The 27,094-nt window shown below is 37.6% G+C and overlaps 1 protein-coding gene and 1 long non-coding RNA gene across 2 annotated transcripts in view; both read right to left on the bottom strand.

Annotated features, from left to right (window-relative positions):
- PTPRN2 (protein tyrosine phosphatase receptor type N2) overlaps nucleotides 1–27,094 on the bottom strand; it is a 628,212-nt gene that overhangs the window by 421,563 nt on the left and 179,555 nt on the right. The gene's annotated exons all lie outside the window — the stretch shown is intronic.
- Nucleotides 8,333–25,242, bottom strand: LOC306799377. Its single transcript, XR_013773590.1, has 3 exons — nucleotides 25,136–25,242; nucleotides 8,719–8,899; nucleotides 8,333–8,571 (listed from the first exon to the last, which is right to left on the bottom strand). It is a non-coding gene; the product is annotated as an uncharacterized lncRNA (long non-coding RNA).

Below are 27,094 nucleotides of genomic sequence, written 5' to 3' on the forward strand. Positions count from 1 at the left end.
AAATATGCTCTAAAAAATCTTTATCTCCATCAACACAGAAGTTTAGCTGTAAGTGTTGTCCAGAACAGGTCTTGCTCCAGTTTTGTGGAGCCTTGGAAGGTATGGGGCTTGTCCAGAAGTGTTTGGATGAATGGGTGTGAAGAAATGGTCCTCTATGGGAACTTGTGCAAATATTGTACTGAAAAAGCTAAATTAGACCCTTTCCCACTCTCCCCACATTATGACCTTACACTGATAACAGGAATAGGAAGCAGAAAGAAATTTTGTTGTTATTCCTGTTATCATTCACATGAATACCATATCAACTGATCTGGTAGACAAAATCATGATCATAATGGCTGTAAATCCTGTTAATTTCTACTGCAAGCTCCTTGAATGGCCTTGAAGAATGCAAGGCATTTTTCATAAAACAGAAGTCAGGCCCAGAAAAGAATAGCTTCTAGTCAGGTGTTTAGGATTCAGTTATCCCTAGCTATATAAAAATCAGATTCAGGTATACAGCCTGCATATATCCCTTCTCTTACTATACTTTGCATTATTTTTGTTGGCCAGGGAAAATTTTCCTGACATAGTTTTGACAATCCCACAATTAATTTATCTTCATCTCATTGTGTCCTTAATAATACTATGTAGGCAACTGATTTCAAGTCTTTCCAAGTGGAATGAAGCAGAAGTAGCTCACATCCCTAATAAATTGTTTATTGAATATTTATTTTTACTTGGATGACACAGTGCTTGTGAATCTGCTGGTGGTAAAGCCCGTGCTTACATGCTACAGCACAACATTTATTGAAGCAGATATTCTTGCCAAATCTATATTGCATTTATAAATCTTCAAAACAAACCCTGGTAAATGTCACTTCTTCTTAAATGCTTGGCAGAATCAATGACAAGTGATGCTGCCTTTGCCCTTGAAGAATTCATGTGTTTGGATCTGAGTCCAAATTCTAAAAACCTGTTCAGAAACACACGCAACATAAATGCACATGCAATGCACCAGAGGCACTGAGGAAAGAAAGAAGTTACTGTAAATGAAAAGTTCAATACAAACAGGAAAGTCTTTAAGACTTCCATTGTAAACTCTGTGAAATACACTACTTAAAGCCCATTACCTTCTTGCCATTCTGCATTGGAATATTTTGCAGTGGTCATCCATACACTATGAAAAGCAGTCAGCTTATTTTGATGTGGCTTTAGTACCTCATTAGACTTCTTTTGAAATAAGTATGTATAAACTAAAAATCTAAATACAGATGCATAATATTTAATTCTAAAAAACATGTAGAAACTATCCTGGCATATTATCAGGCAATGTTATGGGCTACATATTTGTGTTTCCTAAGTATGTATCTTTCATTTTCTGAATGATAATTCTGATTTTTTTAAACTATATCTCTAACATCCAAGTGGAAAAAAAAAAATGCAAAAACTGAGCAATACAGTAAAAGAATGTTCTATGTACTCTAACTCCTTGAATGCTGCCAGTGAATTGTGGAACAGTCTGCTCAGTGTCAGTGGGATGCCCATCTCCAAAGAGTGGAGCTGCTCTGTTAGCAGCACAGTCCAGATTTGCTGTCATGCCTGACATGGCACAGCCCAAATGCTGTTCCAAGGAAAGCACTGCAGCGTCCTGGTTTTCCATCTGGTTTTGTAACAGCAATGGTTGAAAAGGGTATGGGGTAGACTAGTCAGGGCTCTGAATTATACAGCAAACAGTATTCTTCAGGAGCATGTCAGCTGATTTAGGCTAATGACATGTTTCTGTGGCAGAGCTGCAACTATATCATCTTTTTGCCCACGGTGGATTTCTTAGAGTTAGGGGAATTTCCCTGAGGAGAAATGCTGTCAGCACAGGGCAAGGAAAGAGACCAGATAAAGAGAATCCATGGAGATCCAGCAGAGAAAAGTCTCTCTCCTTCGGAGTTATAATCCCCACAGCACCTTATACCCTCCAGCCACACAGAGTCTCCCTCCTTTCATAAGGATCTTTCCTTCTTGGGAGAAACTGGATGTGTGATTCTCCTGACCTGACCCACAGCTATCTTCAGGGCACCTCCCTTACTAGCCAGCATCTCTTTTCTTTTTAGCAAAACCTACATTTGTTTCATTCCCAAATGGTGCTGGATGTGTTAATTAAACAGAAAATAATTGGCAGAGCTTATCATAGAAATGACACTGCAATGATAGATGAGATCTTGGGGCAATATTAATTGATAAAATACAAAACAAAATGGAAAAAAAAATTAGTTCAAATCAAGACTTTCTGCTTATTGGTAGAAGTCGTCAGAGTTTAAAAAAAAAAAAACAAAAACAAGTCTCCATCTTTTGGTTTCTGTCAGGCTTCTAATTGCTTCAGAATGGAAAACTGGCTTTGAAATGGGAGTTTCAATAGGAAACAAAAAACCCACAGCCTAGATGGTGATGATGAGCAAAAATGACTTCTCAAGCACACATCCATGAAAATGAAGGACAAAAAGATTATGAGATACTTTGCTACTTTTTATTTTCAAGTTAAAGCACATTCCCCCTCCATCCCCTCCCCCAAAAAAGGATAAAAAACCTGTTGGCAATTTTACCCTATTCAGTAACATCCTTGGGGATGGTATGTTGTAGGTATGAAAAGGTTTCTTGGGCTACATGAGACTTTAGAAACCCTGATTATTACATTAATGCATTGTTTTATTCAATGCAATAATGTAATTATTATTTTAAACTCACTATTTTAAATAAGAGATAAACCCTTTGCTTTCACAATTTCAATTTGTGTTTGATGTCTGCACACAGTGATTTGTAAAGCTTATAAAAATGCTTAAGCACACACCACTTCCTTTTCTCTAATTCCTGTATGCTTTGTTAAATAGTTGTCTTAATGCAACAACAGCAGGGGATTTTGGATCTTAACAGGAGAGATGGATTACATGGCAGCCACTAAATATTGGCAAAAAGCATCGCACATCCTATAAAGTTTTCAAATGTGTAATGCAAAGAGTCTTTCATTTCATCCACCAACCCTGAAGATATCTCAGCTGATAAAAAGAAATATTCCAGCTCCCTGTTTGAAAATTACTGAAAGCCAGGTGTCAAGATGCTGGAAAGCTGCCCTTTCATCAGCTCTCTTTGGCTTTGTGACAGTGAAGTGAGAACCTGTTGGAAGGAGGAAATGATTCTCTCTAAGTTCCTTCCCAGTCTGTGGCATTGACTCCATACAACTGTAACTGACAGACTTGATTTGGAATAATTTGGGGAAATATTTAATGTTCCCTAAGTGCAATGAATTAAGGGGTTAGACTAAAACAGGAGGGAAGAAATACAACTTGTTCATGGTATGGATTGCAATGACATCTAACTCTGATACAATTCCCTATTACATTAAGAATGTGTTTACACATCTCATATTCTTCACAGTGCTCCCTGTATGTCCCTAAAAAATGTTCAGGGTTGTACGACAGCAATGAAGTGTGACAGGTTCCTAATCTGAAAAACAACTGAAAAATGATATTTTTTACAGAGGCAATCCCACATTTGCCTGCTGCCTGATTTAGAGTTTCCATCTGGGCAGTTGGCAGTCATTCCCTACAGTTCAGGCTACCTCAAAACACAGCACAGAGGCTTTGGGCAAACTCTCAGTTAGATATTCAGTAAGGGAAGATTTTTCTCCCAAAAATCACTTCAATCTGCAGATACTTTAATCATATGAACAGCAGTTTCATTTCCATTATTCCAAAACAGAAATGTAGAAAATCACTTGAAAGCTGAAATTATCATTATCAGAAGTTTGTTGTGTCCTAAATCTCTAGGCACAATTTGAAATAGATAGGTTTTGTCCATTCATTTCATTTTTCATTTGAAAAGAGATTTTATTAGGACAACTGAAAATCTGAAACTAAGAAATCTGTGTGATGATGTAATGATACACATTATTTCTAGAAACATTATTTCATTAATGGCATTCTTGGTGTTCTCTGCATTACACACAAAAAGATGGAGCTGTGGTTGCCTTCTCTTCCTACTTCTGTTACCATGTTTTTAATTCCAACTGTGAAGCCACTGACCCTTGAAATTATTTTCACATGCCTGGAAAACACACGTGGCTTTTCCTTAACTTTATGTTTCTAGATTTGTTCCTTCCAAGTTCAGTGTGCCTCCTAGAAAATCCTAATTCACACAGGTGAATTAATAAATATCAAAACTTGGTCTTAGAGACCTAAAACCCCTAATGCTGGAATTCTGAGTTCAGCTTGCATTATTCCTCACTAGAAACATAAAACCAGATTCAGCACATGTAACACTGCTGCAGCTTAAGCACAGCAAGATACACCCTGAACTTGCAAATCCCTTCTTCTTATTTGTACAAGCCAGGCTATGAAAACAGACACCTCTAATGAATTCACTGAGAAATCCTCAGTAGAAGTAGCAACAGCAGACTTAGAGCTATAATATTTAAAGCAACTGCAAAATTGTGCTTTCATCAGGGAAGGAACAAAAGCTTTGTTAGTTTTGAAGCTTACATTTATATTCAGCATAAGAATTCAAAGTATCATTGCCTGCCACTATTAGGACACAGAGGTCAAATATGGCAAGTAAAAAAAAGATTACATTCACAAGCTATACAAAAGAGAAAATAGGCTCAAATTGTATGAAGTGCAGTGACATTATTTAAATGTCTTTGTTAATCAGGGTCCTGACATAAGAGATGGTGCTGAGAAGAATTTGCTCTTCAGACTCTTCTCAGCATGGGTCAAATCTGCTTAATATTCCAAACGCTGAGTCTAGCTGAACTGTGTTACCCCTTTATGATCTCTCATCTATTTTTTTTCTCCTTTGAATTCAAGATGCACTGGTATTTTCAGTTTTCATCACTGCTAAAGGGCAGGCAAGTTATAGTATAAACACTGAAGTTCCTTTCATGCCTTGTTTATAATGATTTATACATTATATAGCTGTTAGACCTGCTGAAATTTTTGTAGAAATTCAGAACACATGCACTAAAAAAAGAAGTTTGGGAATGTTTTCCTTCAACCTTATGTACTTTTTTTTTCAGTTTCTTGATGAGAGACAAAGAATAGGACTATCTGCTGATTCACACATGAGAAAATAAGAGTAATCTAGTTTCCATCCTACAGAGCTACAAGAGCGTGAAGCCAATGCAAAGCAAAGAACAGTGGGGCCCACAGAGCATTTGAGGTACAGATGCTGCTGTTTACTTATCTCCACCAACATCCCACTTGAAGTACACCCATGAGGGCTATGAAGGATGCTACAGGTGATCAATTACCACTCATACATGGAAGAATACAAAATAAATAAAAATACTAAAGTCAAGCAAGTATTACATCTTAGCCAGCAAACTGGTCTCCCCATTCACCACCACTGTTTGTGGGGAGCAAAAAAGGATTCCTTAAAATAGAAGTTAGCTCTGGTCCTCCTGTTGGCCCCATACTGAAGTGGATGTGCACTCACAGGAACAAGACCTTGTGCTCTTCTATCATTCCTTCTTCCCTCAGCTATCCACAAACTTTATCCCTGCCAGCTGCTTTCCCATCACCCAGGCTTGCTACCTGAGGGCTCTAGAGGCTTTTTTTGTTTCCCTGCCAAAATACTCAATCCATAAAAGACTTTCTCCCACTTCAAACAAGACATACAGTGCGCTGAGGGGACATGAAAGAGCAGCTGGCCAGTTTATTTTGATTTATTGGAAACATTATGGGATTGCCCAAAGGCCTTGGTCAGAGTCCAGTTGTGCTCAGAGCTGTTCCAGCCTGTCTGCAGCAGTGCAGAGCAGGAAGATGGATGAGGTTGCTCCAGACAAGACGAGATCCAGCCCACCAAGGACAACTCTTTTCACAGTGGGGATTTAGGAAAGGCACATTACTATGAAGACCAAATGCACAGTTGTTGAAGATTTTGATAGCCTGACCTAACTGCAAGATTTGAGAAAATGCAATGACACAAATCACACTGTCTGATATTACACTTCCAGGTGTTCAGATAAATGAACCAAGTTTTCATACTACTACTACTACTACCAATATTAAAAGCTGGTTTCTAAAATGTTGCTGTTCAGAATCAAAACCAATTCAATACTAACTAGTCACTTCCCAGAATGCCACATCCTGTGTTTACAGTTAATGGTTATTTTTAAAATTGTGAGTGGAGAGTGCCACTTTAGCTTTGAGATAAATTTCACCAAACCAGTGTAGGGCACAAGGATCCCCACCCATGATGCAGAAAGATGGTGGCATATTGATCAGGTGGCTTGGGTAAGACAACAGAATATTTCCCATGTTTTCAATAGGTTTAATGTAAATTTCATTATTTCCTGTCTGTGGCTCTTATTCCTGCTGTATGAGCCCCAGTGAGAGCTTAGGGGCTATAATCAGAGCTTTACAAGTTAGAAGGAGACACCAAAAGTGTTGGAAAGGCTGAATATGTTTTAATGCCTTCTTCCACAACCAGCACAGGTGGAAACAGCCAGTTGCTGTAGCTGAGACACTTCTGGGAAGGAGAAGAGTGCCCAACATGGTCTATATGGAACATAATATGAATGCACTGTGTTTTATTGGAGATCAGATACTTGCACTTCATCTATTTGCAAAGCCCTCAGAAGAACAAAGTAAAATATAAAGAATAGATCACAAGGAGAAGAGGGAGGTAACAGGAGGAAAGATTTTGAAATAGAAAGAGGGAAAAGAGGTTTAAACATATTTCTTTCTCTCCTTCCTACAATTTTCTTCATGGTAGTTTTACCTTTCTCAGGACTAGCTTTAGATGGGGAGCATTTAAGTATCAAAGAAGAACTCTTCCCTTCAGAGGACTGGTTTCACTAAATGTAATGTTGACAGGCAGTGTACAGCTACAGTGTGTATTTGGGAAGACATAATAAATACGATCTGAAAAGGTCACATCTCACACAGGCACCTTTGACGACTCATGCAGACTCTCAAAATACAGCTCAGGAGTAGATACAGTAACACATTCCTTCCCTCCAGCGTTCACAGTAAGTAGGGTTTCAAAACCACTTAAATTTCCTATTAAAAAATCTCAATTCGGGAATAAGCCCCACTTTGATTTAACACATTCCTAGAAAGGCAGTTGTGCTCCTGTATATCATGCAGCAGTCCGAGTTCAATATGCAATTATTTCATTTCCTAACAAAAATAAAAATTGCCATTTTCAAGGGAAGAAACAAATAAGAAGCAATATATTTATAACATCTTACTGCTTCTTGCTCATACCCTTCTGCCATTAAATATTTAAGAGATTAGTAACCCTTCAAATAATAGAAAAAAAATAAAAGACTGCAGTGCTTTTAAATAAAAATCATATCTGACTTGATTTCTCTTCTTTTTTCATGGTTAGCTATTGGGAATGAAGGAGTTAATTTATTCCCTGAGACAGAAGACCTTAGATAAGCTTGCTGGTTATGTAGGCATGTCTGGGTTGCTAGGAGTTTAAACTATCAGCTTGCAAATGGAGCTATTTCAGATCCCAGGTGATCCAAAGAATAGGTCTCCTCCTGCACTAAATGATGCAGGGATTATGTGGAAAAAAAAATTGTATGTGATCCTGTAATCAGACAATACCCTGTAACACATAAGCAGAAAGATGCTGAATTAAGGCAGTGTAGGAAATGCCAGAATTGCATTTGTCTACCTTCTGAATGCTTGATTTGCAGTTTCAGGAGGCTTTTTAAAATATTATTTTTAGTATTCACAACTATTGTGTATAACACACAGAAAATATGACACAGTACTGAGTAATAATGACACCTCTGGTGCGCAGCTCCTGCTTGTTAAGTGTCCCAGTATTTTTCATATTTGGACATGGATATTCCAGTGGTTAATAATATTATATCTTCTGCATATCAGCTCACTCATGCATATTACCACTTGATTGCCTCACATACACTGTTTAACCTAATTATCATGAACACTGATGTCTCAAGAATTTTCTGTGCCTCCAAGATCTGCACTGTGGCAAACAGGCATTACTCTCTAAGCGATTTCTGAGCTTGGTCACAACACAGTAAACCTGTGCCACTTGGCTAAGCCAGATGCATCCTTGATAAACACTGCTGAACCACTGCCAGCAGTGTTCTGTGCCCTGTGATATAGTTTGCATTAAAGCAAAGGCTAAAACATCTATAGAAGAGCAGCAGGAGTTTTGGGGGAAAGGGAATTGGGGCTGTGGGGTTTTTCTAATAATTTATACAAGCACGAGAAACACCACAAACTACTTAGTAAATGGGGAGTAAAAAATGTAAGCTTGAGTTTAGCTGACAATGAAAGTAATCAGAACCTGCCACACAGTATATAAAATATGTGCAAACACATAGTTGACTTTAATTTATTGGTGCTAAAGCTCCCACTGAATTAAACTGGAGTTCAGGGTGCTAAGCACCCCTGTAAATCAGAAGCTTCGTGCACATGCAATTGTGGTCCCAGGCTGCCTGTTCTACAGGAAATCACTTTTATCATCACAGCAACTCGAGGAGAGAAACCCATGACCAGAATGCTTTTCTTATCTTCTGCATCTGTGACTCTGTGTAAACTATTTCTACAGGAAATAAATCTGAAAAAGGGGCATCAATTATTAGAGTTCCAATTAAGGTATTGAATGGCAGGATGCCATGCGTAACAGAAATGACTAATTTGAAAAGGGAATAATGTACATTTTTTAGATAAAGCTGAAGTAATTTTTAAAAAAAATATAATTTACCCAGGATATTTATTCTCTTTTCAACAAAGGAGATGACAGTATCCACACAGGATAAAAATCTTCTCTCTTCCTCTGCTAGACAAAGGTAGAGACACAAGTCTGGTTTTCATATTCAGGCCCACCAGTTATTAGTTTTGCTGCATTCCCAGCTCTTGCCAAGAGCTTTAGATTTCCCCTTTTCCTTAAAAATCAATGTAAAAATCCTTAATGTGTCATTCTGAACTGAGAAACCACACAGATCAACAATAGATGTGTTCTTGCACAAGGGTTCAGATCATCAGAAAGTAATAGCTTGTGTACAATTATGCTAAAACATCTTCATGTTTGCCTACATGATACATGAAGCAAAACAACAAACTATCGGATTTGTAATGTCTTGGATTAGTAAAAAAACTTGAGGAACAAAGCAATGATGGCAAAATTAATTTGCAGGAATTACACAGGAACTGCTCCAGTTTCCACTGAAACCAGCAAAACTACTCCACGTGCTATATGCACTCCATTTAACCCCCCTCCCAGAATCATCAGCAAAGTGGTTGGCAATGCATTCTTTGCAGATGAGTAGTTGAAGTGTCAGTGCTGCTGATAAAACCATGTCCTACATTTATATGGTGCCTGCCACCCACAAGGATGCTGGAATATCTAGATCCCCTACATAAGGAATAAAAGTCACACAAACAGGGCTGTCTAGTCATGTCCATAACATTGACTTTGGTCCAGGACAACAGACCATTTCTTTCAAAAACCTGCATGGGATTTTCCACTCAGACAAAATGGGAACCTCTCTGATCTCTCAAGACATGAAAGAACAGCCCATGTTTAACTTCATACAACTCAGATTCCTCTCATGCCTGAGTCTTTTTCCTGCCTATATTTCTCTGCTTTAACTTTTCTTTCCCACCAGTCAACTGTGAACATATATATGAAGATTAGATTTTTGGGAAGCACCTTCAACTCGATTCACTTCAGCTGAATCTTCAAATGCTCAGCTTCTTTGACTATCAGGCCATAAATATGAAAGAAGTAAATATCTGTACCCTGCAAGCTATCCCCTTCTCTCTTTGTGAGAGTGCTGCTCATGGCTCCCCCAGGGACTGATTTATCCACGAGACTGGCATTTTAAATTCAACAATATGTGATTTATTCCACAGTCCTCAAAGATAACAAATACTCAGTTTCAAATTACTGAATCATTCATTTAACTTAGTATGCCTGAAAAATATCATTTTTATGGAAAGTAATAAATTGTAATTGCAAGTAATAAAAATGTAAGTAAAGAGAATGCCAGGATGTGCCACAGAGAAAATACCTCATTCTGTAAGTGAATGTTTTTAATTAATGATGGTTTCTAATTGTAACACATTATTTACAGAATTAACACTTTTGTATCTCTCTGTTAACCCCAATTTTAAACATTATTTTGGCTGTGAATGATAATAGTAATTTCTCTGAGTCCAGCTTCCAGAAGCAGCAGGCAGCAGTGAGAGGCTCTGGCTGCTCGAGCCCCTGCAAGGAGCATTTCCAAGTGGGCACATAACTGGGTGGCTGGACTTGTGCAAGGCTCACATTCAGACCTGGGACTGTGAGGTGATGTAGGGACTCCTCAACATCCCACAATAAGAAAATGTGTCTATTAAAGTGGCAGCTGAAGTTACAGCAGTGAAATCCAGCTCAGGATCCTGCAGGTGCTGCAGTGACCATTACTGTCCATTCTGGATGAAGCTGCAGTGTTGGGCACATGCTGGAGCACTGCATGGTGTAAGGACATGGCACCTGTCAAGGACTATAAAAGCCTTTCCAAACTCTCCCAAGGGTCTCATTCAAAGGCCATATCCTGCTTAAGAGACCAGCAAAGCTCCAATTGTAGAGAGTAAGCTGTTTACCCTTGGTGCTGCCACACTGCTTGTACAAAACAATAAAGTATTGTATTTATCAGTGCTGGTGGCTGCTAGTCTGGCATTAGGATTTATTACTGTGAGATTCAGAATTAGAGCCTATATCATCTCAAAATGTACTGGTGATGATATTCTGTCAATGTAGAATAATCCTTTGCACTGTTTATTTCCCAAGTTTGGCAATAATGATACTGCCTCATTAAAAATAAAAAATAACATCTTGACTTTCATTTTTCATGAAGTATTATTCCATGATTAAGGCTACTTTTGTCTTTTGTTTATTTGTTTCTACTTTCCCATTTGAATTCATCTGGATTCAGCTTCCAGTCTACTTCAGCCAAATCTTGTCTTTCTCTACTAGATTATAGAAGTAACCAATAGTTTCCACACATTAAGGCCCTTCTCAGCTGTAAACAAATTGTCTCTCTTTCCTTGAGAACAGCAGAACAGATGGAACTCTAAATTCCTCACTATAAACATTCTCTCAAGATTATTTTTCTTGCCCATTTTTTTTACCTTCTTCAATTTGTCAACATAATTTAAACAAATGTGGACACAAAAATGAAAAAGATATTCCAGTAGTTGCCTAACAAAACATATATAGACAAAATCACTTCCCTCTCCCTAAATCACTGTTTTAATCAGTCTATCCATGATCCACATTTGCCTTCTTTGCTCACAGAAAGCCCCACTGAGCTGCTGGTTTGATTTGACACCTTTCTCATTTTTGACCCTCATTGCAACTGCCAGCCTCTATTCTCCTTATTTTCTTTTTTTTTTTTTTCTTCTCTCTTTTTGAATGGCCCAAGTTGGCAACAACTCTAAATTCTCTGGAAGAATTCTCAACTGCTACTCACCATTCCAATAGTCTATTAGTCATCTGGAAGTTTCTTTATTGGCAGCTAGGATATGTATATCTCCAATTTATTGACAAAATTGTGGATGAGATATGAGCCAGCATCTCTCCCTAAGGTATTTCACTAAAACAATCCTACTTAGGTCTCATTATTATTTTGGGAGCAGAAAGCATCATTCTATCCAAATAAAGAGGTAAAAAGAAAATCTAAAAAATATTTTTAAAAATATATGCAAAGCCTGTCTTTTCAAGGTAAAGAGAACAACAGGCTAAATTATGCAAAAGTAGGAAAGTTATGTATGAAAATTAATCAAAAACTGTCCTTAAAATAAGGAATTTTTTAGAAAAAATATTGTTTTCTACAATTCAATGTGCATAAAGAGAACACAAAATAATTCTGAAAAGAAAAAAAAAAAAGTATGTTTATACTCATTTGGACTACAAATACAGGAATCAACGAAAAAATCCAAATAACTGCAATACCATAAGACAGGCATAGTAGATGGAAATACATTAATGCTCCATAATAGTGACATTTTATTTAACTTGGGCTCTGTCAGGGATATAAATCCTGTCCGTCTGTCTTCAGGGTCCCCAGATCCAAAATAGCATAAGATTGACTTTTTATTTTAAGGAGGGGGAAGAAAGGCAGAGAGGAAAACGCTGTGTCATTGTGACAGAGGAAATCTCAAAACATACGAGTTCATAACAGGAAAAAAAGAAAATCAGAATATTCACTATTTTTCAGATTACTAGAACTGCAGGACTCAGGAAAGCACTGAAACATGAAGCTCATTCATTCCTCTGGATGCAGCAATTACAATTTACAGCAATACTAAAATATTTCTGAGAGAGAGAAGCTTCAAAAGGGTATTCATGTTACTCTCCTGACTTCTCCTCAGTTCCTCCTCCTTTGCTCTCTGCTAACTTAGAGAGGTGGCCAAGGCACTACATCTCTGGGTGAAATTTGTAATATAATCAGTAAGATGCCACAAAGCTGAATATTTGATGCTGGCTTATTATTCCCATTGTGCTTCTGCAGGTTGAGTCTCCCTCCCCCCAGCCTGCTCTCTTCCTTCTCTTCCCCCTCCAGAGGCACAAACAATTTTAGCTCAAAAGCTGCATTACCTCTCATTTTATGAAATTTCTGCAAGGAATAACCTTTAACCCATACTTTGCCTCCTCCCCTTCCCTGCCAAAAGCTTTATTCATTCAATCCTTTTTCAACCTCAATTACTTCCCATTTAACAAATGGTTGGTGTAGCAGTGAAGCACTACAGTAAGAACAAAGGTTGGTGCTCCATTGCAATCTCTTCAGGGTAGAATTAAAGGCAAATTCTCTATCAGAGAAAGCCACCTCTCCTCGATTTTTCTGTCACCACATTATTATTATACAGCTTGTCTCTGAAAAGAAGGCTCTCAGGGTGTCATGAACTCTAAGAGAATTTCTAGTCTACAATGCCTTTCAGTAAAAAAGAGAATGCTCCAGAGAGAAAATAACCTTTGTGTAAGGAAAGGTTTGTTCTGCAATATTGTATGAGCATTGGCTTTACAGGGGAAGAAATGAGTCTTTGCATTTGCATTACCAGAGTGTAGGAACTGCTCCAAAAGAATATGACAGTGCACAGCCTGAGCTGTGCTGCTCCCTTCCTCTGCCTGAGGGATGGGGGCTTGAGCAGGGTTAGGCAGCACATGCAGCCCCTCCTACTGATACCTGTCCACAGCAGAACACACACAGCTCCATTTGGAACACAGGAATCCTTTTCACTTCAAATGCTGCTCTTTACTAACACAGAAACACCATGTCACTCACATCTCTTTCCTGATCTCATTTGAAGAATAAAGAATGAATATATTCCTAATCCTTGTTCCTCATTGCTAAATTATTCTCCTGTTTTTTCCCCGTGATTTTAAATACTTTAAATGCAGGCATAAATTTCTGCCTCTTGCAAGCAGCAGTTTATGTTGACAACAGGACAGCAGCATCCTCATGGAGACAAATTAGCAAAACACCAAAATAATCCTAAAGTGGCTTCTCTAGAAAAAATAAGGACAGCTTATGGCAAGTATCATTCATACAAATACAAATACACACAGCACAGACAGAAGTGAGAGATATTCTTAAAATCAGAGGAAATCAGGAGACAGATTCCAAGCTGTGCAAATTACTAAATGCTCTTTGAAATAAAAGGAATTCCAGCAACTAATTTCAGCTAAAGATCTGCCCCTGAGAAATAAAAATCACCTCTCAACCTGCTCAGAACGTACTTTCCTGAGTTATTTCAATAATACAAAAATTTAGAGGGGTTATTATTTTTATTTCATATATTTCAGTTATTCCAGTGGTCGTTTTAAAGAATTTGGGGGTTTTATTTTGTTTTAAAGTGAAAAGTTTTCTTCACCCAAACAAGAGCAAGAATGATGGAAGGTAAATGACTTATAAATACATAGGAAAAAGCAAACACAGGAAAAAGGAAACAAAAGGAGAAGAAAATTGAATTTTGTAGTATTTAGATTCAGGTTCAAGCTCAAGAAGGAGTACCATCTAAATGCATCCTCCCTTGAGAGTTACAGATTACTGAAGACAGTGACACTTGATATGCTTTTCTTAATACTGTTTACAAATTATATCCTTCTGGGAGTTGCAGAAAAAAAAATTATACTTCAAAGGCATGCAAGTGGGTTATTAGCTAAAGTTAATGGCCACCATTCCCACATATCTGAAAGTCTTTTTTTCCCCCCGAAAGAAAAATAAACCAAAGAAAAATGGTATCATGCTTGATGTTCTGCAAACATTTTAATAATACATAAGTCTGAGTTAGAAAGAAAAACAACTTAAAAGCAAATCAATAAAGTCTGCAAAACTAAAAAATTTCAATTTAGCCTCCAGTTACTCTATGTCAGTGTTTACTGCATGTCATACAGGCTACTTCACATACCTGGATATTCTTAGTGCTGTAAATCCTTTAAATGTAGCCCAAATGCTGAGATAACGCTATTTAAATCTCTGGAATAATAAACAATTAAAAAAAAATCCCACTACTTCTGTCATTCAGTGATTCTTTAAAAATAGCACAGCTAAGCAGGTGGTGAGTAGTGATTACTGCACTAGCTGTCACTGACTGACTGCAGATTGTGCACACAGCACATCTATACCAAGATATCCAGTTATTTTTGTTACTCATCTTCTCCCTTCCTACTCATCAACTTTACCTAAATGTTTTTTTCAGCTGTAACATGCTGAGTTTTAAACTGTAGCCTGCTCAAGGCAGGGATTAGCATGCTAAACTTGGCTGCTACCCCTAGAACAGGTCTGAGACTGTAAACTAAACTTTTGTGACATTGGTAATCAATCCATGGCATCTTCAGACAGATTGACCCTCAAGGGTAAATAGAGCAGTAAAGAGTTAAACATTTTCATTTCCAGACTTTTTGACAGTCATAAGTGCTGAAGAGACAAGGAAACTGGATTTGGTATGCAGTGAAAGGAGCAACCTGCAGTTTGTAAAATTTTAGGTTAATAATTTGTTAAATTACTATCTATTTTTAAAATTATTTCAAGTTTGAGGGGGATGAGAGATGAAGGTAGACATAAATTAAGTACACTGCAGTTACCAGCAGCATTTCACAGTTCATTTTCAGAAAATTTTGGGTCTTGTACTCTTTGGTTCTTTTTTATAAGCGCTTAGTACACTTGGCCAGCCCATCATGACAGTACTTCTCCACTATGATGCAGGAGTAATCATAAAAGGCTTTTAAAAAGAAAGAAAGAAGAAAAAAAAAAAAAAAAAAAAAGAAAAAGAAAAAAGGTTTTCAAAACCATTGTTAAAATGAGGGTCCAGAAATCAATTTGTAATTATCTGCCAACACATATCTAAAGGCTTTTCTGTGATAAGGGTGGTAATACATAGGGCTGTAATGTGAATTATTTCAAAGAATAAAAGACTGATTGTCTTCATGACCTATATAGCTTTTAGTGAGCTTTAAAACAAAATTACATTTTATCCTTCTCATGAATGGTTTTCTCCCTCCTCTTTCTCCCTTTAAAAATGCAGGGGTTTTGTCCCATCTAGTAGGCTTTCAGCTTTAAATAGGACTTGGTTTCTTCCAATGTTGATATATTTCATTCCACTAAAAGTGAAGGCTCTGGATTTGCAAAAGAGCTGAAGCTTCCCCTGTACAAAGGCAATCCTTTCCAGTGCTTTAAAAGCAAATTAGAAACCATATGATCATGTTATTTTTACAGAGATGCTCAGTGTTAAAAATCTTTCTTCTTTCCTACAAAAACTTTTAGCACAAAAATATGATACAATAAATATCTCAAAAAGTGCAAAACCATCAGGAAATAGCTCCTCTTAGTTTAAAAAAAAAAAAAATCTAATGAATATGAGAAAAAAAAAACAAAACAGGGCTAACAAATTGAAGAAAACGACAAAGTGCAATATTTTCAGGGTGTGGGGGCTGTATTCAGATTTCTGCCAGCAGGGTGGTCCCAGCTGTGGGACACTGCAGGCTGCTTTTGGACCAGCAGGTCTCAATGGGCAGGGCAGTGCTGCAGACTGGGAGACTCTGCCTTGCAACCTTCTTACACAAAGCTGCCCCCACATGGTTTTCTTGTGCCTATTGCCTGCTTGGAAACTGTTTTCCAGGAAGTTTCCATGATAGTTTCAGTGAATTATTATGTTAAGAATATCAAACATCTTATGCAATGCATTTTGTAGAGGGTATATCTCTATTAAATAATTTTTTGAAAGATTGTTTGGTTTGTTCCATTGGCTTATGCAGAGATGCAAAAATTCAATTATTACTTAAGTGTATCAGTCTAAAACCTTTTCAATCTTGGAAAATAAGAGCTCCCTGGGATGGATATCTACATCCCACTCTTATTAACAATAAGCCAGATTCTTAACTGAAGTACCTGCTGTTGTGTGTGTTGGGATTCCTTTGAACTAACAGCTAGGTTCTATTTTGAAAATGTGAAGAATTTCTTCACCAATCTAGAGTTTTTAAAACAGTGCCAAAATTCATAATTATGGATTTTTAACATAATAAAAATAAATTTTAAAAAAATAAAGAAAAACAAAATATGTAACAATTTTTTTTAAAAATTCCATTGAGTGTTTGGGTTTTTTTCTGATAATCACCCAATTTTCTACAGTAACTACCAGCAAATATTATAGAATCTTCTCTGCTTTGACTTCAGGCAAGGACCTCAGACAAGGAATTCTCTCCTTTTACATAGTTTTAATCTTTTGGAAAGGGTCTTTCTAATCTGTTAATGTGAAATCTCGTCATTACTGTATCTACTTATTTTTCCTGAGAGGATTTTTTGTAATATCATTCCTTTTCCATTTTGCAATCTCTTCCTGCTTGTAACACAGCACATAATTTGTGCATTGACCCTGTATGTTCACACACTGCCTCGAATTTTAAGGCCATATTCAGAGGCCCTGCATGAGGCCTTTTAAATAATAAATAAAAACTACAGTGCCAAGACAGCCCTGCCAACTTTTCTGCAATTGGCAGGCACTGCTCATTTAATAACTTTGCTTTTCACCAGAGAATAAACCTGTCCCCATAAGCCATATGTCTTTTTCCAACATTTTTTTCACTTGAACCTAAATTCTAAAGGGAAAGTAAAGTACATAATGTTACACCAACTTGCTGATATATTTTCTAATGCTGCAAGCAAGGTTATCCAGTCTTTTCTCAAGCTTCAAATAATTTCTATTGGGTCAAAAAGGTGGAAAGAAAGCAAGGAGGAGATTAAAACTACTTGGTTCCTTATTTCCTACCCTAGTAAATTAATGTTGGGTTAAAAACATAATAAAAGAGCAGACTGGACAGTTCATTTAATCTGATGCAAAAATACCCAAGAGACTCTGACAATTTCTCTTCTGTGTTAGGACTCTTCAGGAAATGTTATCTCCTGAACACAAATAGGGACAGCTCAGAGGCTTTTCTAAGCTACAGCACAGAGAAGGGAAGATGTATATAATCAGCTGGCACAAACATAAGGACACAGAATTACCTTCAGCACTTTATCCCTCTCCCTGTTGTTCAATCTGACCATGGCATCTGGTCTTTGAACCAGCCAAATGTGGCTGAAGAGACAAGTCCACAAAACTTCTCAAAAAACTTTGGAAACACAGAAGGAAAACTCACTGCACTGTTAATCAACTCTTATCTTTTAGGGGGAAAAAATGCAAATGTAACATCATTAAAAAAATGAAAACTTTTAATGAAAACAAGAATTACTCATACTGTTCCACAGAGGATAAAAGATCTCTCTTTGGATTCTACTCTAATCTACTTTCAGGGTAATTGTTAAAATGTTTGAAATATCTTATCTCTTCCTCCTCCCTGTTTATATTCTCAACTTCTTTAACATACAGATTGCTTTTAACTTGGTTGGTTGGGATGTCAGCTTTATATGAGGCTCTCATTTAAATTCCAGATAAATTAGCATTTCTCAAGAAATATCCTTTTGCTCCTCTTTCTTTCCAACGCCTTCAGCCCAAAATGCCCACCCCAGTTCTCATGTCAAAGGTAATTTTATTGTCTTCTCATCCCACCTTGCAGGTTCCTTACCACAGATGTGCCAAAGGAGTGGGTGCTGTTCTCAGACCCCAATCCTCTGCTCATAGCATGATTCTGTTCAGAAGAGCCATCTGGCTCCAAATCATGCTGTTAGATCCTGGTTTACTTCTCCATTTCCCTGATTCTCAATGACATTTCTGTGCTAAGTAGCTCAGATTTTCCCTTGATAAGGAGTGCTTATGCTGCAAGTGAATCATATGGCTTTCATGTAATTGTCAAGCATGCACACAGTAAACTGCACATACTATAAGGGTTTATCACCACAAAATGTACTGTATAGTCTTTTTTACTTCAGTTACTTTCCTGAAGTTTTCACCCTCTGTGCCTTTGAATAGTCCTGTGTTTTTGCATCATTTTTCTGACTGACTTGAACCAGAGTTCAGGGGAACTGAAACTTTTGTGTCCCAGCAAGAGACCAGTGAAAGTTTCTCAACTTATCAACAATTTCCTCTAAGCAGTCACCCCAGTGCATAGGAGATACAATAAGGGCAGTGTAAACTACTTGAAAACATTCATTCTTTTCTCTGGCTGTATCTACCTCAGTAGGAAATGATCCCAACAATACAGAACAGAAAAACATGTTAGGTCTGAAAATGTATCTTGTAGTTTGGGGTCAAAGCCCTTCTGGCTTTGTTTTCCTTCAACAAGATGCTGGGCAGCATGTGGCAGCTCAGCATGCTTGTCACTAACTTCTCACCTCCAACTCTGCAGTTCATGGTAAGAACAGAGCTGGGAACACTAAGGAAGATTCTATCACATGGATCATGGAGCAAGACCCGGGGTTCATGCCCTCTGTATGCAAAAAACCTTTTGGGTTCTGGCACTATGTTCAGTTTCTCTTCCCCTTTTTCAGATCCTGAAGTATTGATTGGTAAAATGGCTACAAAGAAGTTCATTCGGAAATGAAACTTTGAATGACAACAAAAGAAAACTGCTGATAACTACAAGAGAAGCTGTAATAATTACCAACATTTGACTGAGACTCAAATAAGCAGCAATACTTGAAGAATCCACTGATTCCAGGGTGATTAGAAAAAGGTAAACTATCCAACCTCTGCTGCACACTCTTAGTAGAAAGCAATCATAATAGAAAGCATTATTCACATAAATTATAGAATCACAGTGATCCAACCCACCATCCTATTTTTTTTTTTTTTTTGCGCTGAACAATTTAGAAGCAGTGTTTCTCTCCAAGTCCCATTTGAAGGTAAGAAGTTTTATCCTCCTATGTTTTCATTAATATTGACCCAAACCCAGTCATCCCCTCTGTAACTCAGCCTCTCATCAATCCAGCCTGGCTCTCCACTGCACTGAAGTCACCATCAGCACACAGCAACAGCTGAGTGGAGTTACAAAATCAGAAGTCACTCTGTGCTAAGATGATTCCCAGAATAGTTAGAATGGAGAAAACAGCAAACACCTTCACTCAAGTGTCCTCTAACTTTTAGCCTTCATCACTTCTGCCTTCTGCACTAAACCAGGTGTCTTTATGTATGAACCATTGCCAGCATCACCTAATGATTATTTAAAGCTTTATATTCTTCCTCCAACAGTCCTAATAACATGTTTTGACAACTTGAACTCCATGACAATTATCCTTTTGGGAATCAAAAGAACATCCTATCATCAGCTGGGAACACAACCTTACAGAAGTACAAAACCAGGATTGTCATCCACATTGGGGTTTTTTTTTATGGAACATCTGACTGAGATCTCAAACAGGGACTAACAGGAGGGACACTGCTGCTCACTGAACAAATGCTGGTGACCTGCTCAGTGTGTCTGACAGCACCACTGAGTATCTGGGCTTTTGGAACATCCACTACTATGATGTCTACCATGAGTTATTCTTAGATTTAGTCAATGGGAGAGAAACAATCTCTCCTTGTGTATTTGTATCACATTTGGCACATGGGGGTCCAATCTTCGTGCTAAAAGTAACACTATTTACATCAGCACCTAAACCACTGATGGAAAAGGGGCTACATCTTACTTCATCATCTAGTAAACACATCTATTTTTTTGCAAAGTTATAATTATCTTATTATCCATCTCAGTAGGAAAATTGATCCAACTGGTAAGAATAACTGTAAAACAGCTTTTTCAGTTCTTTTCATTATAAGTATCTTAGATTCTGAAACAACATTCTGGAATCATTGTTGTGTCAATTGGGGTTGTGAAATCTTTTTACTGGTGGAAAACATCACCATAAGATCATTGAACGGTTTGGTCTGGAAGGGACCTTAAACATAATCCAGTTCCAAAACCCTGCTGTAAGCAGGGACACCTTCCACTAGACCAGGTTGCTCAATGCCCCATCAACTTGACCTTGAACACTGTCAGAGATGGGGCTAAAGTGCTCAATTGCAGGGAGATATCTGAAAATTGTCACAGGAAGACATTCCTCCTGCTAACAGACAGCTGAGAGGAACCACAGTGGTTCACAGCACCAACAGTACTGCTGTCAGATACTGCCATATAAGAGTAACTCAGATTATGCAAATAGCCCCAGGGACATGGCCCACACTCAGGTCACTGAAAATTTAACTGCACTGCATCAAATTTACCAGAAAATCATAAGGGCAATCAGCAGATGATCACTGGCCATTACTAGAGCATGATCATTCTTGCTAATGACATCCCCAAGCCATACAGGATGTTATCTGTTTTGGTCAATTGCCAGACAAAATAGTTTAACCAATATTAATGCAATTTAGAGTTTAATGCTCCCTCACCCAAATGCTTTCTCTCTTCACTCCAACAATCAACAATCTCTTCTTTCCATCTCATTTGAAGTGGTGATTTTCTATCAGAGATGCATACATACCTGGGGTGATTCCTCAGCTCTGTTAGAGGATATTTCAGCTTTAGGTCAGTAAGATGCTCAATGAGGCAATTCCATGTACTGAGAAAAAATGTTGGAAAAGCAAAGCATAGAGCTTTATTATACCGTTGTTGGTTTTGAACAGGTAACAGTGGCTACTCAAAAAGAAGCAAGACTTGAATGTTGTATTAGCTTAGAAGTTTACAGAGGTTCTGTTTAGAAAACATCCTGGAAAATACCTCACAGCAACTTGCCTTCCTATCCTTTGACCTAGGAATAAAAGCTGAAATGCAAGAAGTCCTGGGAGCTCCAGTCTGCCAGCTGAAAGACAGGAAATCCTGGCAATTCTTCAATACACAGGAGCTGAAACTCCAAGGACTTCCAAGTAGATGGTGCTTCTCAAGCTTCTGAGAGTTCTAAAATAATACAATTTATTTCAGAATTATCAAAGTTTACCCCCAAGCATCAATCTATATCCCCCAAGACACTGTCTTTGAGATGAGAGGATTTCTCACAGATGAAAATTTCCAATATTTGATTAGTTCTACTCTAAATCCATTGTTCTGCAATTTGCTCTGGCTCAATACTGCTGCTATGATGACATCCCTGATTTCATTTATTCCAAGTTAGGATTAAAAAGTGGCACATTTTTTTCCACATTACTCAAAATTTAAGAAAACAAATAACATAATGGAATTCTAATTTTCTTTCCACTGCATCTCACTGTAAATGCACAGGTTACTTAAATACAACAGTTGCACAATCCATTTGAGGGAAAATACTTACCAGGACAATTTTAAAGAATGACCAATGTAAAGCTTAAAATCCATCAGACTTATCCAGACATTTCTCTGGATTTCTTCCCATAACCCTCAAAAATTTGTCTCATTTTCACAAGTCAGTAGGAAACAGAACTACATAGAATTATTTTTCTTAGATAATAATTCCTATTCTGAGCCTTTACCCTATCTCCATTTCACAGAATGTCAATTCCTTTTGGAATAATGTTTTCTAGGTTTGGGGTTCTAAGATTACTCCTTTTTCTTTCTTAAAAAGAATTTCAGTACCCTAATTGGCATTTCAAGAGAAAGCAAAAATCCCACCAATCCTTTTATATGCACACTTCACTCTTTGGAATGGCACTAAAAATGAAAGAATGAGGTTCTGAAAATAGAAAATAAGCCAAAAAATGATCCATCATGCTATCTTGTACTGAAAGCAATTTGGTTTTAGATTTGATCTTGCTAGTAATTCTTTGGGAAGAAAAAAAATAAAAAAAGAAAGGCTGGCATTGAGCAGTTCTTTAATCTAACAATGCATCATATTGCAGAAAAGTCTGTGGAATGTTTCAAAGAACTTGTTTAGATATATTTACTTTACTGCCATGCTCATGAGAGAAGAGAGGTTTTTCCCTGACACAGATTTCTATAATTCAGTTTAAGGCACAGAGGCTCCCTCCTGCAAAATGACAACCAGTTTCTGCTGGGAGTTGATCTCCCTGCTCAGACTGGAGTTATCCTGTGCCTTTCAGGAACAAGGTCTTGCTCAGTCCAGGTCATCTTAATCACCTGCAACTTTTAAGGTGAGGAAATAAATGTCCGATTCTGAATTAAGACTGTAAAACAGTAAAATTTTATATGTGTTCATGCAGTTAAAAGCATTATTGTGCAAGCATATGAACATGACATCCCTGCAGTGCCTGACTGGATGAATGGGAGGTTTTACAGGTAATGTAATGTGGTGGTGGTGGTGGTGTGGTCCTTCCCCTCTCCTTCCTTTCCAACTCAGCAATAACCACCAGTGGTGGTCATGGTGGCTGCAACTGGCTTGAGCTGGACTCTGAGAAGACAGAAAAATCCAAAATAGCTGAAGGCCAAAAATCTTGTTTGACAGCTGAGGGCTAGTTGAGTGCATGCCAGCTGAACTATGTTTGGAATGAGAATATGGCTATAAATCAATCATCTTATTCCACAAAGAGGGACAGCCCAGGGCCCACTGAGCTCTGCACAGCAGTGGCCTCCGTGCCAGGATTTGTCCTTGAGTAGGGACACCTCTCAGGGCTGCACAACAAAACTGAGAGAATGCTTATCCCACCAGGTACTCAGTCAGTGAACTGGAAATAAGAGTGCTGAGACTATGGAGCCTTAGCTAAGTGATACAAAGGATTAATGTGCACATTTAATCCTGTAGAATAAACCAACAACCAAGCCTGGGACTGAGTCATGAACCAGCCATACCTAAACTCCCTTCAGAAAGGAGCTTAGAACCCTTATCACTCAATGGTAGGGACTTCCTGGCAGTTTTGTCTGACCTTGTCCTCTATGCAGTAAATAATCAAGTGTGCTTTACCATTAAATCTTGTTAAACCACTGTAGCATTTACTATCAAACTTTATTAAATCACTGGTTTATATCAATAAACATTATGTTACTTCTCCTACAAGTGAAATATGTCACTGCATCCATGACAATGTGCATTTGTAACTTGTTTTTGTGAGGCAAATCATTTTTCCCACAATAATTTTTTTTCCTTAAAATGTATTTATAAATAACTGTGGAGAAATAATGTATATTGTACAATCATTTATCTGAGACTACTTTGACCAAATTCACTTGTGTCCCTTAAGGCAGATTAGGTGAACTACCATTTAGTGGTATTGATGATGGATGCAGTAAACAGCTTTAGGCCTGGGAATATAATCTATGACTCCTAGAGAATGTTAGTGTAGCAAGGAGCTCATTTGCAGCATTTAAACAGCACTATCAGTCTATGCCATGTAAATGAGAGGAAAAACGTGTTTTGGGATGCAGGATGCTTTGTGAAAAGTGAAAGGGTTGTGGCTCCAATCACAGCTTCTCCCTGGTGATCACTTCTGAACCACCATGGGCAGTGCAAAGGCTTGGATCAATTAGACAGCAGTAACATTATAATCCTTGGAGACCTGGACAGATGAACACCTATCACTGGCAAAGCTTCTTTTTCACCACTCTTAAAATAAAACAAACAACAACAACAACAAAAAAGAAAAAACAAATAAAAAACCTTTAATTTTTTCCTCTCAGTTTAATTTCTCCTAAGTCTGCTAGGCAAAACTCCTGCTTGTGCACAGGAGGATACAAGACTAATTTCCTCCTCATTACCCATTTAAAGGGCATCCATGGGGAAGCACCCAATGATAGCCCAATTATTTACAACTGGAATGGCAAAAAAAAGTTGTTTTAGAGGGCATCTTAACCATGAATTATCTACTCACCAGAGATGGAAGAAGAGGATTGTGTATCTCAACCTAAGCACTGATTCACTATCTTTGAACACACTGAATTCAACTGTTCATCATACAGTCTTGGGCTTGTTCATAGACCAGCTTCTCTAACAAAATCAGCTGCAAAGATTTAGGGAAGGAGGATTTTGTATCTTGGACAGTCCATATGGAACTGGATGACAAATTTTAAAGCCTACAAAACTGCCAGTAAATAAAAGGCAAATTTCTTGTGTGTAAACCTACTATCACAGTAAACTAAAGAAATTCTTTAGAGAAGTACCTGACAAAATAACCATATGGCACATTTGAAAACACTGGTCTGGGTTAATTGTATACAGACTAAATTTTATCATAAGAGGTTATATTCCAATGGTAGATTGATGATAAACTCAAAATATTTCCTCTGTGAAAAGAGAGGAAAAGCAGCAAACTGGATAAGGCTTTCACATTGTAAGGTAGTTTAGAACAAGAACTCAATACATGTAGGCCTTGTTCAGAAATCTACTTAAGCAATAATACTCAACCTACTCTACTTCTAATGATCAATACAGTAAAAATCACTAGAAGTAAGCAAAGCTTCAATAAATTTTAAAAAAACCAAACATGGTAAGCAGAAAGCTGATAACCTGAAAAATCGGATAGAAATTTAAAGTAGGGACTTAGCATTTTTAATATCAAGAGAGCCTAAAATTGACCATGAATAGCATATCTACTCAATTAATGCACTACCACAGTGAGATACTTAAGTTGGCACTGTCAAAGCTATAATGTGTACAAAACAAAGCACTGCAGATCTTAGCAGGGCTAATTAAGCCAGGAACAGCACTGTGGTGACACAGTTATACTGAACCCCCTCCAATCCCATCCATTGTTCAGTGGCTATCCAGGATGCACAGACATAAAAGCACATTCTACTTCTCTGACAAAGACAAAAGCATCTTGGACATTTTAACTAATTATTTCAACATTACAGTTTCTACCTGGATTCACTCACTTGAAGTGGCTGAGCTTGTTGAAAGATGAGCCCGGTGACCTGCTAATAAAAATATTGGTGTAGTCCTCTCTGTGGCATTAAAGGGAAGGAAAATGAGGGATGAGATGGAGGAGGAGAATGGAGACTTCTTTTAGTGTTCTGAGCTCATCCCATCAACCTTGCAGCCCTATTGCAATCACATTGAGACTTCATACAGCTGCCTGCTGCTTCTCACCAGGCTCTTCCAAATCTTGTGCAGGTGAGCCTGCCAATTAAACCTAAACTGAGGTTTAATTGAGAAGAGGATCAGGTGCTTTGCAGCTCTCATTTTATCATAGTTCCCTTTCCTGGTTAAAAGCAGAGTATGGCAATCTCTTCCCTTTACATATTTTTGTCTCCATTCTGCCAGTACCAGACTTGGACTTGTTTCTTCCCACAGAACAAAATCTTTGCTAGAACTGCAGCAGGATATTGTTGCAAAAGCAACCAATGAGGCCTTGGGAAGAAGTTTTGTACATTAACTCCACTAACAATTAGAACGTTTTTGTAGAGCTCCATGATTGCCTCTTTGCCTGGAGTAACCAGGTGAGTGTCCTTGGTGCCAAATCCCTGGGCTCCACCTAAAACAGCAGCTTGTATAATGCAGGAATCTCCCCTAAGACAAGCCAGGTTTTGCTCTCTGTTTGCTATTTGGTTTCTGTAACAGAATATTAAAGGACTTTAAAAGCAAAATCCATGTTGGAGCTGTCTTGTAACAACCATGGCAATAGTTTTAATTTTATTTCAACATTTTTTTCTGAAAATTATTCTATATACAAAATAAAATTCACAGTTCCATTTAAAAGTTTTATAGACATGTTTTTTTCCCCCAGTTTTTTGCATACAGGAACTTTTACAGACTTTAGCATGGACAGGTTTCTTTCAGTGCAGCACAATGTTCTTTACCACTTCCCTTTGGCAATGACAGGTCATTTTGAAAGCTTGCCCATCCCTGCCTGGATCTGATGCTTTTGACACCAGACACACACATTTTAACAGAATTTCTAGAAGGGCTGTTTGAAAGACAGGGTAACCTGACAGTAAAAAAAAAAAAAATGCCACTAAAAATCTTTCACAGCACTTTTCACATGAAAATCTGTTGTGTAGTCACATTGAAACTATGCATACTGTTAAAGCTTCAGTAAAAATGAAAAACAGAAGAGGAAAAAAAAAGAAAAATCACTTAGGGGGGAAGTTTACAGAAGATTGGAGGATAATATAACATTTATCTAAGAAAGCAATCACATTATTTGTTATTGAATATGTTATTGTGCATAATATAAAATAGTTTTCAGTGAAAATATTTTGAGATCACAAATACAGTATTTGGTTTCACTTTACATCTATTTTAGTGTTAAAAAATGAAAGGAATAAAGCAATTTCAATGGATAACGTGGGAATGAAAAATAAGCTGTTAGCTGGACCTTCAAAATATGACTAAATCAAACAGTATTAAGCATAAAATAATTTTTATTACTGTTACCAACAACTTTTAGTATGAAAGCACTGGAAAATTATAGCATGCTTTTTTTTTTTTCCAGCTGAGATTAATATGTTGCCCTCTGAGGGCTGGAATACAGTGCCTGTCTGATGGCATAAAACAAACCTGAACAGCTGATAAGGGCAACGATTAAATAAATATAATGGATTTTATACGGGTGTGGGAGGAATTTGGTGAAGAAAATTGTCCAAATTAAGTTTGTGTCAGTCACTGAAATTTATGTGCTGCTTCTTGTAAAAGGTGCCTATCATCTTTAAAATCCAGAGGGGATCAAGGCATTATACTCTGCAGTGGCATCTGTGTCTGAAACAGCACACTCCTCTTTAGAGCTCTGCTGGATTATCAGTTTAATGTTAAATAGACTCAGAAAGAAGAAAAAAGATAAAACAGAACAGCAGCAAGACAACTGCTTTGTATATCACCTTC

Source organism: Erithacus rubecula (assembly GCF_903797595.1).
Source record: "Erithacus rubecula genome assembly, chromosome: 3".
NCBI classification, from domain to species: domain Eukaryota; kingdom Metazoa; phylum Chordata; class Aves; order Passeriformes; family Muscicapidae; genus Erithacus; species Erithacus rubecula.